This window comes from Macrotis lagotis, chromosome 1 (assembly GCF_037893015.1).
Source record: "Macrotis lagotis isolate mMagLag1 chromosome 1, bilby.v1.9.chrom.fasta, whole genome shotgun sequence".
NCBI lineage: Eukaryota > Metazoa > Chordata > Mammalia > Peramelemorphia > Peramelidae > Macrotis > Macrotis lagotis.
In genome coordinates, this window is record NC_133658.1 from 761,715,569 (window position 1) to 761,729,443 (window position 13,875).

Below are 13,875 nucleotides of genomic sequence, written 5' to 3' on the forward strand. Positions count from 1 at the left end.
TTCTTTTGATTAATTTTATATCCTGCCTGAGATCAAACTCATTGACTTTTTTTAATTTAAAAGAAAAGACAATGAGCTTGAAAGCCATTGCTTTATTGGAATAGTCTGACAGAGTTGAATCAGTCCTTTAAACAGAACCAAAGGCAGAGATGCTATTATCTCAGTCAACATCTCAGAGTCAATCCTAAGTCACAAGGGTAGGTTGCATCATAATACATGGTCTTGGTAAATTGTCCACAGTTGACAAAATGATCTGTGAAAGCTTTTAAATTCTTAAGATAGCAGGGATTTGATCACTGCTTCTGTCTTTTAGCCATCTTGTAAATGCTCCAGGAACATTTATATTAGATATTTCTTAATTAGATAGCAGAGAATGTTGAGAAGTCAGAACTTTTGAAGGTAAGTACAGATTTATGTTTTTATATAGAGAGAAAATTACAGATCATTAGAAGGCCTTCTAGCCCCCAATTCAGTTCTGTCATGCTTTAATGTGATTTATGTAAGATATAACTTGATATCAAAGTATTTTGTGTTCCTCTTATGAATTTATCATGATTCAATATTTATTAGTTATCATCATGAATTTATTATTATTTCCTATTATATTGTAAGATCCTTGAAGGCAGGGACCATATTGTAAATATTTTTGTAGTTTCTCCCAACACTTATATGTATATTTGTTCACAGTGGGTGTTTAATAAATTTTTGTTCAATAAGAATATAAATGTAAACAAAAGATTAGGTTTCTTATAGCAGATTTTTATATATGCAATTAAGGACATATTTGTACAAAGTGAAAAGATAATTCTACACCCTAATTCACTTCATCCTTTTTGTACAGTACACTTCCCAAGATGACAAATGAGCTTCAATTAATATTAAATCACTTACAGAGGTTAAAGTATTATAGGTTATATTGTTAATCATGAGGAATGAGAAAAGCACTCATATTCAGTCTGATTTCACCATCCCACATACAGTCCTTTCATCTTTTTTCCTTTGTCATTATTTCCTCTTGCCTTGCTATCTAATCTCTGCTTTGCCTTTTCTCCTATGCTTAGCTAATATTTTTTTTCAAGGAAATCAAGACCAAGTGATTTGCCCAGAGTCACATAGCCAGTAAGTATCAAGTCTCTGAGGTCATATTTGAACTCAGGTACTCATGACTTCAGAATTATTACTCTATTCACTTCACTGCCTAGCTACCCCTTCCTTACCTACTTTGAAAGACTATGCATATTATTCTCCTCGCTAAAGTTTTACCTTAAGATGAAATCATAGAATCTGAACTTTAGAGCTTAAAAAGGATCTCAGAAATTATCACTCCCAATTCTGTCATTTTATAGGTGAAAAAAGGCCTTTAGTTCTTGTTTTCCTCTGAACATCAATTTCATTTCATTCTGTGGTTGTCATTTTTCCCATGTATTAACATCTTTGCAAGTAGATTGATTATAAGCTTTTTGAAGGAAGGAAATTCACATTTTTTTCCCTACCTCCTTCCCTTAGCAATAACACAATGTTGAGCACATAGGAAATACTCAATATTTCACATTTAGTAACCTGTGTAGCAGCAACCTCTGCCCTTTTTGGTGACCCTGAAGTTTGAAATAATGACTAAATGCTATGGACATATGCCAAAGTAATGGGTGGATCCAAAAGTTCCAAATTCTTAAGGTTATAGATATCCCTGTTTCCAAGAAAAGTGATCCATGTGAATTTCTATTATTACAGGAATTAATAAGATCAAGTTGGAGGAAGGAAATTGGAGGAATATGATGTATGTGGTAGTAAAGGGAGACTTTATAAAATTTTATCATTGGAGGAGGTTTACAAAGAGAAATAACAAGCTTTCTGACTATGGCAAAGAAAATAACAGATGGCATCTAAGGTAGGTAAAAACCATCAAAAACATTATAAAATTTTACTTTATTAAACAGATATGATAAGCCTTCTAATTAAGAGGAATGGTATATGATAAGAGTAAGTTGGATAGATAAACTATAATATCATCTTAAGTTCTGAATTCATAAACATGTGAGTAACCAAGCAGGCAATTTAAAATCCAGTGATGTTCTTTTCTGAGATCTCCTTCAATTCTAGTCTTTTGTCATTCACAGCATAATCTTCATAAAAAATTAGGGAACTCAGAAACATCACTATACCTGTCAGTTGCAACTTTTAGAATTATTTTTATATAATGTGCCACAATAAAAATTAAGTCTGTAGCCTAAATAAAATATGTATATTACATCATAAACATTTTAGGATGAAAATATATTAGTTTAGATTTTCAAAGTAAACACTTATGAGCCACAGTGAATGTTGTTCTTCTTACACTATAGAATTGGATTTAAAGTTTAATTAATGCTAATTATGGAAAAATAACTAAATTAACTGAACAAGATGTTTCCATAGTTGACTTTGAAAGACTAAGGGTATCACTTTCCTTATAAACATTGCTTCTTATTGTCTAACAAAAAAAATACAAACATTATCAAGGTATTAAAAGCATCTTTACCAACTAGTGTCAATCTACTTTTCCAGCTTTCTCATACTTCTCCTTTCTTCTATACATTAAAGGTCATTAAAACTAGACTTCTTTTCATCTTATGGATAGATGGGTTGGGCATTCCTGTTTACATGACTTTTCTCACTTTTCCTCTGTGATATTGCATTTTCTTCTCCTGTTACGCAATCAGAAGCATCTAATTAGTTCCAGTTATTTGACAATCAGTGTCCTAAGAGCTACAATATCAAAGATAAAAGAGAAACAGTCCTGCCCTCAAAGAGTCTCTTTTTTGAATAGTAGAGAAACAGAGAAAACATGAATATATAAATATAGATAAATGATAGAGCTATATCTATATGCATATATACATGTATACATACGGTGTGTGCATTTATGTGTGGTGTGTGTGTGTGTGTGTGTGTGTGTGTGTGTTATCAGGGAAGATTAGGTTGTTGAGTCCTTCTGAGGTCTGCTTTCCAATTTGGTATCCAACTGAGTCACCTGACTCTCACCTGTGACTCCAAGAGGATGTAGTATGCACAGTGGCCAAACCCCAGTGAGCCATTTAAGCAGACACATTAAACCAGTTGAAAGGTAACCTAGAGTTCTCAAATTCTCAGTGAGTTATGGAGGATATCTACCCCAAGCACGTGAAAACTTCCTCTGATGGAATGGACAGATAAAAACAATTTATTTCAAGAGTTTTGAAGGCAGTTGAAGCAGGTGCTATGGAGTGCTTAGAGTTTTGGTTAGACATCAAATATACGAAGTTCATCCAGTCCAACTAAAGGCATTGCCAATTCTCTTGAATCTGTCTTGCCACTGGATTGTGATGACTAGGAGAGAGTGAGGACAATGGCTTCCTGCAACTCTGGTTCAAATCCAATTTATGCAAGAATCAAAAGATATCACCCATACCATTTTATCATTTTTCTCAAAGTCTTGTGGTAAAAAGTGATGGAGCAGCAGGTGTGGATATACTGGGAACTGCTGTCACAATATTGCATATTTGTGGCTCATGTCATAGGGTCAAATTCTCACTGGAAACAACAGTGAGATTCAGTAGCCCCTGGGTGTCTCATAATCTTTTTAAGGATCCTTATGATGTGAGGAAGTAGCTAGAAAATATGCCCTAAAAATGATTTTCTTACCTATCCCTGACCTTATTATCACAGCACGTGAGGATCTTATCCTATGGTTGAAGCACAAAAAAGGTACAAAAATTTCTTCTAAGATTATTCCACTCACTTCCACTTAGCTGAAAATGTCACAATCAGTGCCTAATCTCCCACCATGATGAACCGTGATGAGTTCAAATAAAATTTTATAAAGATCTATAAACACTTGCAGCAAAAGAGAACAAGCTTATAATTCTGGGTGACTTTAATACTAGAATAGCTCAGACTATCAGACATGGCAGGGAATCCTTGGGAGAAATGGAGCTGGAAACAACAACAGCAGTGGTTATTTTCCATTGAGGTCTTATGCAACTCATGACCTCAATACCAACAATGTCTTCTGTTTAACTAAATTCAATAAAACTTTATAGATGCACCCTCACAATAAACATTGGCATTTAACAGACTATGTTATTAAAAGGAGAAGTGACAGAAAGGATGTGAAAGTGACATAGACAATTTGGGACACAGAGTGCTGGACTGATAATAGACTTTTCCTTTCCAAGCTAAATATTCACATTAACTGAAGCATTGGCTCCTAGACAAAATGACTACTAGAAGGATTGATGTCAAGGATTAGAGTTCTTTTCTGAGTGGGAACACTTTGCTAACTGGTTGGGAAAGTTAAGCCAAAACACCATTGGCAAGAGTGAAGCAGTAAAGGAATGGGTAGCTTTCAGAGATTTTGTGTACAGAACTGCATTAGCTTGTCTGTAGCAAACATCAAGACTAGTTTGATGAAAATTATATGAAAGCTGCTAAATGAAAACAAGAACTCCATAGGGTTCAACAGCAGTATCAGTTATCCACTTCTAAGAGTGAAGCATTTAATTCTACATAAAGTAAAATACAGAGAATTTTGGCAGTCATAAGCTCTCAGAGATTTTCCTGAAACATCCTTGAATGAAACTCTAAACACATCCTCAAGTGAAAGAACCTTCAAAAAAGCAGTGAAAGAACTTTTCAATGACATAATTTGGAAGAACTTCAGGAAAAGGTCTATTTCACCTGGGTATAAGGGTAGTATAGCCCACGGGAGAGTTAAAAAGACAGCATGAGACTCTTAGCCACAGCACAGCTCAGCTTTTGGTGTAGTAAGCCAGTAGTGCAGCAACTCAGGAGTGAAGATAACTATCTCAGAAAGGTTTGAGCCCCAAACGACTGGTGCAACATTAGGTTAGCTTAGGAAGTAAACCACAAATGACAGAAACTCAAGACTAGAAAGCCAGGTGCCAGCCACATCACCTCCCTGGCATAAAAAGCTTGGGACTATATCCCCTTCCCATAGAATCAGAACTCTATTATGAAAAATGAGAAAAAAAAGCACTAACATTGACAACTCAGAAGAGGAAAGTAGTGACAAAATGCCTACAATCAAAGTCTCAAATAAGTCTCAAATCCAAAAAGACTTCTTAGAAGAATTCAAAAATGATTTTAAAAATCAAAGTAGAGAGAAGGAAAAAAATGAGAAGTTATGAGAAATGAGAGTTATGCAGAAGAATTATGAAAAATTGAATGAAGAATTTAAAACCAAAACTGACCAGATGGAAAAAGAAACACAAAGGCTAACTAAAGAAAAAAAGCCTAAAAGCTATGGACAAATGGAAACAAATGACTCTATGAGACTCCAAGATTTCATCAAACAAAAACAAAAAGCTGAAAAAATAGGAAAAATGTAAAGTACCTATTAGGAATAATGACTGGCCTACTATATAGATTCCAGGGTAATTTATGCAATATTGGTCTACCTGAAAGCCACATTAATATAAAGAACTTGGACAAAATCTTGCAAGAAATTATCATGGGAAACTGCCCTAATATTCTAGAATAAGAAGATAAATTAGTCCTGGAATCATCCATCAATCACCTAATACAAAAACTCCAAGAAGTATTTTAGCTAAACTTCAGAATTCTCAGCTAAAGGAGAAAATACTGCAAGCAGCAAAAAAAGAAGCATTATAAATATCAAAGAGTTACAGTCAGGATAACTCAGAATTTATCAGGTTCAACAATAAAGAGTCAGAAGACCTGGAATGTGATGTTTTAGATGGCAAAGGATCTTGGATTACCATTAAAAATTAACTATCTCACAAACTTCAGCATATTCTTTCAGGGGAAAAATAGATTTTCAAAATATTAGATGACTTTCAAACTTACCTGATATAATGATAAGAACTGTACAAAAGATTTAATCTTCAAATACAAGATTCAAGAGATGTATAAAAAGGTAAATAAAAGGGAAAAGTTAGTCAAGAAGACTAAGTTGTGTACATCCCTACATGGGGAGAAAATATGTGTAACTCTTGAGAATTGCATTTCTCTTAGGACAGTTGAAAGGAGAATGCTCAGACAGATGGTGTAGGCATAATTTGATTGTCATGTAAACAATTTTAGTTCTTAAGGATTGTATATATATATATATATATATATATATATATATATATATATATATATATATATATATGTATACTGGGTTGTGAAATTTATCCTAAAACTGACCTGGAGCTCCATATTCAGGGGAAGGGCCACTAGAAACACCAGGAAAAAGTTATAGCATCATGTTTCAATTCTTATCTTTGTAAAGAACTGAGGTGTCCCACCTACCTAGATTTCATCACATATGACATCTCCATAGAATGTGCTCATAATATCCATGCAGGAAGTATTCATGCATTAATTGTAAAGACTTCAAATTCCAGATTTCAATATCCTAAATGCAGAAAGAAATATATGAAGAATCTCCATCGACAATTGGGGACAGTGGTACAATATTTTAGACTACTCACATTTCACATGATGAGGAACTGCAAACTGAGTGGTGTGATCAAGAAAAAATTCTATAAGGAATTCGGTCTGGATCCTGAAACTGCCTATCCTGGTACCATTTTGTCCACACATGAAAATAATGAGAGGAAGAGTTTCATAGAAGAAATTGTTTTATTTTGTGAAGAGATCTAATCTGTGGGATACTGTGTTAGCAATTCAGAATTTCATGTCTGGGAGACATTATTGGGAGGTAACAGTGAAAAATAGTTTTGCTTGGGATATTGGTCTTCATATAACCTCCACAAAAAAAAAAAATTTGGAATGGTTTTACCATCTTCTACTGGATATTTGCTTGTGAGTCTAAGACACACACACACAGACACACACACACACACACACACACACACAACTATTTTTCTACCACAGCTAAGAAGAAGTGGGGATCTTTTTGGATTATGAGGCAAGAGACAAAGTATTTTATGATCTAGACAATAGATGCCACATCTATACATTCACCAGAAACTTTTCAGAACCTCTCTGGCCTATATTTTCCATTGGCCTCTTCTCCAAGAATAAAAACTGTCTGACTATGAACCCAATATCAGATAAGACTAGAAACCTCAGAGCATGACTTTAATACTCTCTTGGAAATTTCCTCCATAGGGAAACTTAGTCCCCAAATCCCATATATGACATAATTTTCCCTGTATTGTGATGTACTTCACTTTAGGAACAGGGACAAGTTTGTTTCATTTTGTAATATACAAGCAATGAACTATCGCTATCTACTAGGAGGAGGTCAAATATTGATAGTCCACAGATGAGAGACAGAAAAAGTTCAATAAACTACTGGAATTTAGAAGATTCAAGAATGAAATTAATTTCCAAGAGACATGAATAAAAAGAATGATGACCCACCAAAGGATCAAAAGTAAGCATAACAAAATTATAAAGATCAAGAAATACTCAAGAATTCAAGAACTCAAGAAGACACTCCCAACCTACAATTTGTTGGCAATAGGAAGTTCACAGAAATTATACATCGCACATGTTTGATGGTTTTCTAAATCTGTTTGTTATGTAGATTTTTCCCCCTCTTTAAAAACCAAACAAATTACTATTTGTTTTATTGGATGCCTCTTGAGGAGAGATAAAAGAGGGACCAAAGATGAAATATTATAGTAAAAAAAAAAGAAACAGGAATGATCAATAAAAATTATTTTTAAAGTAGACATATTTAAATTAATGCAAACTAAAGTAAGCTAAACCATAAAAAATTTTATTCCATATCATCACTATCACAAAAAATGAGCAATTTTGAAAATCCTTGTAAACTGATTTAAAATGAAATAAATATAATCAGGGAAATAATGTATACAATAGGAACACTAAAACAGTAAAAGTAACTATGAAAGCTAAATGAACTATGAACAAAGGACTGCTGGTGAAACATGCTTTCCATACAAAGATGTGTAAAAACTTGTGATATAGAATGAGATATAGTTTTTAAAATTCTACCATTTTGAGAATTTCTTAAAAGTTCTCTCCAATGCAGTAGAACATAATAGTGAAAAATTAATTTCTTTTAATTTTAAAAGCAAAGATGAGGGGTTGTTATAAATTGTTGATTGTATTTTCAGATGTTGCAATATTATTAATGGTACTTCATTATTTTCCTCTTGTTATTGAAACATTTTATGAAATAGGAATAAACTACATGTATATAAAAATTAAATATGAATAAAATTTTTGAAATGCTCTGGAAATTAAAGAGAAATTTATCCTATCCTACAAAAGAGTCAGTAGCAGCTAGGTGGAACAGTGGATAGAATACTGGGCCTGGAGACAGGAGGATCTGAGTTCAAATCCTACCTCAAACACATAAAAATTGCCTAGCTGTATGATCTGGGGCAAGTCACTTAACCCCATTGCCTTAATAAATAAAATTTTTTAAAACTTAGGGGAGAGGAGGGGAGGGGAAAAGAAAAGGGTGATAAAAGCGGGATGAACATTAAAAATTAGAAAAGAAATAAAAGGAGAAAGGGAAAAGAAAAGGGAAGTAAGTTGAAAAAAGGGTGGGTCATATTGAGAGAAGCAGCAGTCAAAAGCTGATGAGGAGAGATAAGAGGAAAGGAGAAAGAAAAGTACAAGTTGGAGAGAGATAGATGAAGGAAATACAGAGGTGATAATCGTGACTCTGAACGGGATGAACATAATAGAAGCATAAAGCAGAGTGGATCAAAAACCAGAATCCTACAATATGTTGTTTATTAGAAATACATTTGAAACAGAAAGATACACAAAAGGTAGAGGTTAAAGGCAGAAACAGAATATAATATGCTTAAGTAAAAAAAAAAGCAGCGGTATCATCCTTATCTCAGACAAAGCAAAAGCAAAATTAGGCCATATGAAAAGGACTAAGGAAGGAAACTACATCTTTCTAAAAAGCATCATAAGAAATGAAGTTATATCAGAACATAAATTTACAAAGTAGTATGGCATCCAAATTGTCAGAGGAGAAGCTAAAGGAGTTAGAGGGAGGCATAGACAGCAAAATTATTTTACAGGGGACTTCAACCTCCCTCTCTCAGAATTAGATACATTAAATCATAAAAAAACAAGAACAAAATCAAAGAGATAAATAGAATAAACAGATTTGGATATGATCAACCTTTGGAGAAAATTGAAACAGAATAAAAAAGAAATGTAAAATTTTCTCTGCAGGATATAGCAACTACACAAAAGTGAGGCATTAATAACCTCACAATCAAGATCATAATGCAATAAAGACTACATGTAATAAAGGGCCATGAGAAGATAAACTAAAAATTAATTGGAAATTAAATTACCTATTTTTAAAGAATGAGTGGATCAAACAACAAATCATAAAAAAAAGCAACTATTTCATTCAAGATAATGACAATCATGAGGCATCAAACCAAAACTTGAGGGATGCAGCCAAAGTTTCTTAGGGGAAATTTTATATCTCTAAATCCTTAGAGGAAAAGTTTAGAAAAAGAGATCATTGAATTGGCCATACAACTAAAAAAGGTAGAAAATTAACAAACTACACTTCCCCAATTAAATATTAAATTATAAATTTTGAAAATCAAAGAAGTTAATGAAATTGACATTAAGAAAACTATTGAAATAACGAATAAAATTAAGAGTTAGTTTTCTGAAAAATGAATTAAAGAAATAACTTTTGGTTAATTTATTAATAAAAAGAAAGAAGAACATGAAATTACCAGGATCAAAAATAAAAAGGGTGAAATCGCCTCCAATGAGGAGGAAATTAAGGTAATAATTGAGAACTATTTTGCTCAATGATTTGCCAATAAATTTGAAAACCTAAGTGAAATAGATGAAAAATATAAATTGCCCAGAATAACAGAAGAGAAAATAAAATACTAGAATAGCTCCATTTCTGTAAAAGAAATTGAATAAGCCATCAATAACATTTCTAAGAAGAAATTTCCAGGGCCAGATGGATTTATAAGTGAATCCTATGAAACATGTATAGAAGATTAATTTCAATTCAAATTAAGCCATTTGAAAAAAATTAGGTAAATAAAGCATTCTGAAAAATTACTTTTATAATACCAACATTGTTCTGATATCTAAACCAGGAAGAACCAAAACAATCAAAGAAAATTATAGACCAATCAATGTAATGAATATTGATGCGATATTTTAAAATAAAATTTTAACCAAAAGTCTACAGAAAGCTATTACTCAAATAATATACTATGACTAAATAATACACTATCACTCAAATAATACATGATTTATACTAGGTATGTAGGGGTGGTTCGATATTAGAAAAACAGTCAGCATAATTGACCATATTAATAATATAATGAATGCAAATCATATGATTATATTGATAGATGCTGAAAAAGCCTTTGACAAAATTAAGCAACCATTGCTATTAAAAACACTACAGAGAGAGCGGGGCAGCTAGGTGGCACAGTGGAAAGAGCACCAGCCCTGGAGTCAGAAGGACCTGAGTTCAAATCCAGCCTCAGATACTTAATAATTATCTCGCTGTGTGACATTGGGCAAGTCACTTTACTAAGCCCATTGCCTTGCAAAAAAAGCACTAGAGAGAATAGGAATACTTAAAAATAAGTACCCATCTAAAACATTAAATGTTATAGGAACAAACTAGAGGCATTCCCAATAAGAACAGGTGTCAAATAAGGATGCCCCGTCCCCATTATTATTCATTAGAAATTTTAGCTTTAGCCATAAGAAAAGAAAAAGAAATTGAAGGAATTAGAATAGGCAATGAAGAAACAAAACTCTCACTCTTTGCAAATGATAAGATGTTATACTTGGAGAACCCTAGAGAATCAACTTAAAAAAAATTTTTAAAAACTTGAAAAACTGACCAACAATAGTAAAGTAGCAACATTAGCAAAACAAAGGACATAAAAAACTCACATAAATCATCACTATTTATATGTATTTTCAATGAAGTCCAGCAGCATGAGATAGAAAGAGAGATTCCATTTAAAGTAGCTGTAGACAACATAAAATACTTGAGCATCTACATCCCAAGACAAACTCAGAAACTTTATACACAAAATTTCAAAACATTTCTCACACAGATAAAGTCAGATCTATATAATTTTGAAATGGCAATCACTCATGGATAGATCAAGCTATCATAATAAAAATACAATCCTTCTAAATTAAATTATTTCTTCCGTGCTTTATCAATCAAATAACAAAAATATTTTCAGAACTAGTGGAAAAAATAACAAAATTTATTTGAAGGAATAAAAGGTCAAGAATATCAAGAGAATTAATGAAAGAAAAATGCAAAGGAAGGTGCCTTGCTGTAATAGATCTAAAACTATATCATAAAGCAGCAGTCACCAAAACTGTCTGGTACTGTCTAAGAAACAGAGAAATGGATCAATGGAATAGTTTAAGCACAAATGAAACTGTAGTTAATGACTAAAGTAACTAACTGTAACTAACCCAGAGAGAGACTTTAGCTTCTGGGATAAGAATTCACAATTTAACAAAAACTACTAGGAAAACTAGAAAATAGTATGGCAAAAACTACATATAGAAAAAAAAAATCTTACACCTTATAGCAGGATGAGGTAAAAACAGGTATAGGATTTAAACATAAAAGGTGATACCATAAGCCAATTAGGAGATCAAGGTAAAGTCTATCTGTCAGATCTATGGAATTGGGATAAGTTTATAACCAAAGAAACAAAGAACATAAATTGAAAAACAGATAATTTTGTCTATATTAAATCAAAAAGTTTTTGCACAAACAAAATCAATGCAATCAAGTTTAGAAGGAATGCAGAAAGAATGGAAACAATTTTCACCATTAGGGTTTCTGATAAAGGACTCATTTTTAATATCTATAGAGGACTGAGTCAAATTTATGAGAATACAAGCCATTCTCGAATTCACAAGTGGTCAAAGGATAGGAACAGTTAGTTTCCAGATGAAGAAATTAAAGTTATCTATAGTCATATGAAAATACGTTTCAAGTCATTATTCATTGCCAAAGAATTCAAATTAAAACAGCTCTGAGAAAGCACCTCACACTTACCAGAATGGTTAAAATAACTAAATTGGAAAATCATAACTGTTAGAGAGGATGTGGGTAAACTGGGACACTTATGCATTGCTAGTGGAATTTTGAAGTGATCCAACCAGTATGGAGAGCAATTTGGAACTATGTTTAAAAGGCAAGAAAAATGTGCATATCCTTTGACCCAGCAATACCACTACTTGTTGTATATCCTGAAGAGATCACAAAAAGGGGAAAAGGTCCGTAAGTACAGAAATATTAATAAATTCTTTTTGTAGTGGCAAAGAATTGAAAATTGAAGGTATGCACATCAAAAGGAAAAATGGTTTACCAAGCTATGGTAAATGAATATCATGGAGCACTATTGCTGTCTAAGAAATCATGAACAGTCTGGCTTCAGAAGAACCTGGAAAGATTTACATGAACTGATGCTAACTGAAGTAAGCAGAATCAGGTAGACATTGTACACATTAACAGAACAATTGAGTGCTGATCTATTATGATAGCGGCAAGTTGTCTTGGAAGTTCAGTGATCAATGACAATCCTCTGAGACTTGTTAAGGAAAATGCCATCCACATCCAGAAAAAAAAAAAACATGAATTATGAATGCAATTATATAGTACATTCACTTTTTTAAAACTCTTTTATGGGACTTCTGGCCAAGATGGCAGAGAGAAAGCAGGCATTGTGCTAAGGTCTCCTGGTTTCCCCTCAAAATTACGTGAAAGAAATCTGTTAACAAAAAGTAAATTGACCAAAGCCATAAAGAGAAGCTAGGAGAAGAATACCTACCAAGGTCTGTTTAAAGGGATTAGAGGTAAACCAGGAGCAGAGAGCAGAGAACCAGAAGTGTAGCTAGCGACTACTTGAGTGCAATTCTGCTTATAAGGAATCATTATTAAGACTCGGGAAAGCAAGGGTAGAAATAAAACAAAACATTATTTAAAAGGTTATAAGACATAGGAAGTGATAGAGAGAAAGAGATAGAGAGAGATAAAAGAACAGCCAATGAGAGTTGGCTGGCTCATGGCCAGAAGACTGTGACCCTAAGCTGGAGTCCAACACAGGTTTTTATGTCTTGCCTCTCATCCAGAGGGCAAAAGGTTAACTCCCTTTCTCTTACTGGACAAGGAATTAAATCGAGGGTGAAGCCAAATTTTAGATTAAACAATCAATGGTATATCAAGAATGGGGAGTGTCAAAAGACTAGGGGGCTGGAGCCAGGATGGCGACAAGAAGGGATCCAGTCTTAGGAGCTCTCTAATAAAACTCATAAGCTAAGGACTCTAACTATATTTTCAAGAGACAGAACCCACAAAGGGACACAGTGAGGCAGTTCTCCTACTCAAGGTAACCTGGAAAAGAGCAGAAAGGCTCTGCTCCCCAGGGTTGGAGAGTCAGCCTGCCAGAGGTGTGGCAACAGAGCCAAAGAACTTCAGCCTCCCGGAGGCAGCGCCAGGGCCCTGGGAGTCACAGCTCAAAGCAGCAGGGGAGTCTCCAGAGCTGCACCCAGAGGAGCACCAGGCACAAAGTGGGGGAACAGCGGTGGACCTCTGCCAGAGAGAGCACGTGGAGCCCAGCCCTCAGGGAGACAGATAGCAGCTTGGTCTTTCCCCAGTCCAGATCTGGAAAGAGAAGCAGGCTGAGCCAGTAAGCATTAGCCTCCAGGGCATGAGCCCATTGAGCTGAGGGAGGGTAGAGAAGAGAGACTGCAGAGCTCTGTCCTCTGCCCCTGGAACAGGACTCTGGGGCTCTGACCACAATCGGATCCTGAACGCAGTCTAGGCCCCCCATAGAACAGCAAGGCCCCCCCTCACCTCAGGCCCGTGTCAGAGAGGGGCTCTTATGGTCATTC

General features: G+C 34.1%; 1 long non-coding RNA gene across 2 annotated transcripts in view; it reads left to right on the forward strand.

Moving 5' to 3' along the window:
* Window positions 1-278: 278 nt before the first annotated feature.
* Window positions 279-13,875, forward strand: part of LOC141488113 (uncharacterized) — a 103,333-nt gene continuing 89,736 nt past the window's right edge. For both annotated transcript variants that reach the window (XR_012468586.1, XR_012468587.1), the window contains exons 1-2: window positions 279-399; window positions 1,732-1,888. This is a non-coding gene — a long non-coding RNA (uncharacterized LOC141488113). The remainder of the gene's footprint in view (window positions 400-1,731; window positions 1,889-13,875) is intronic.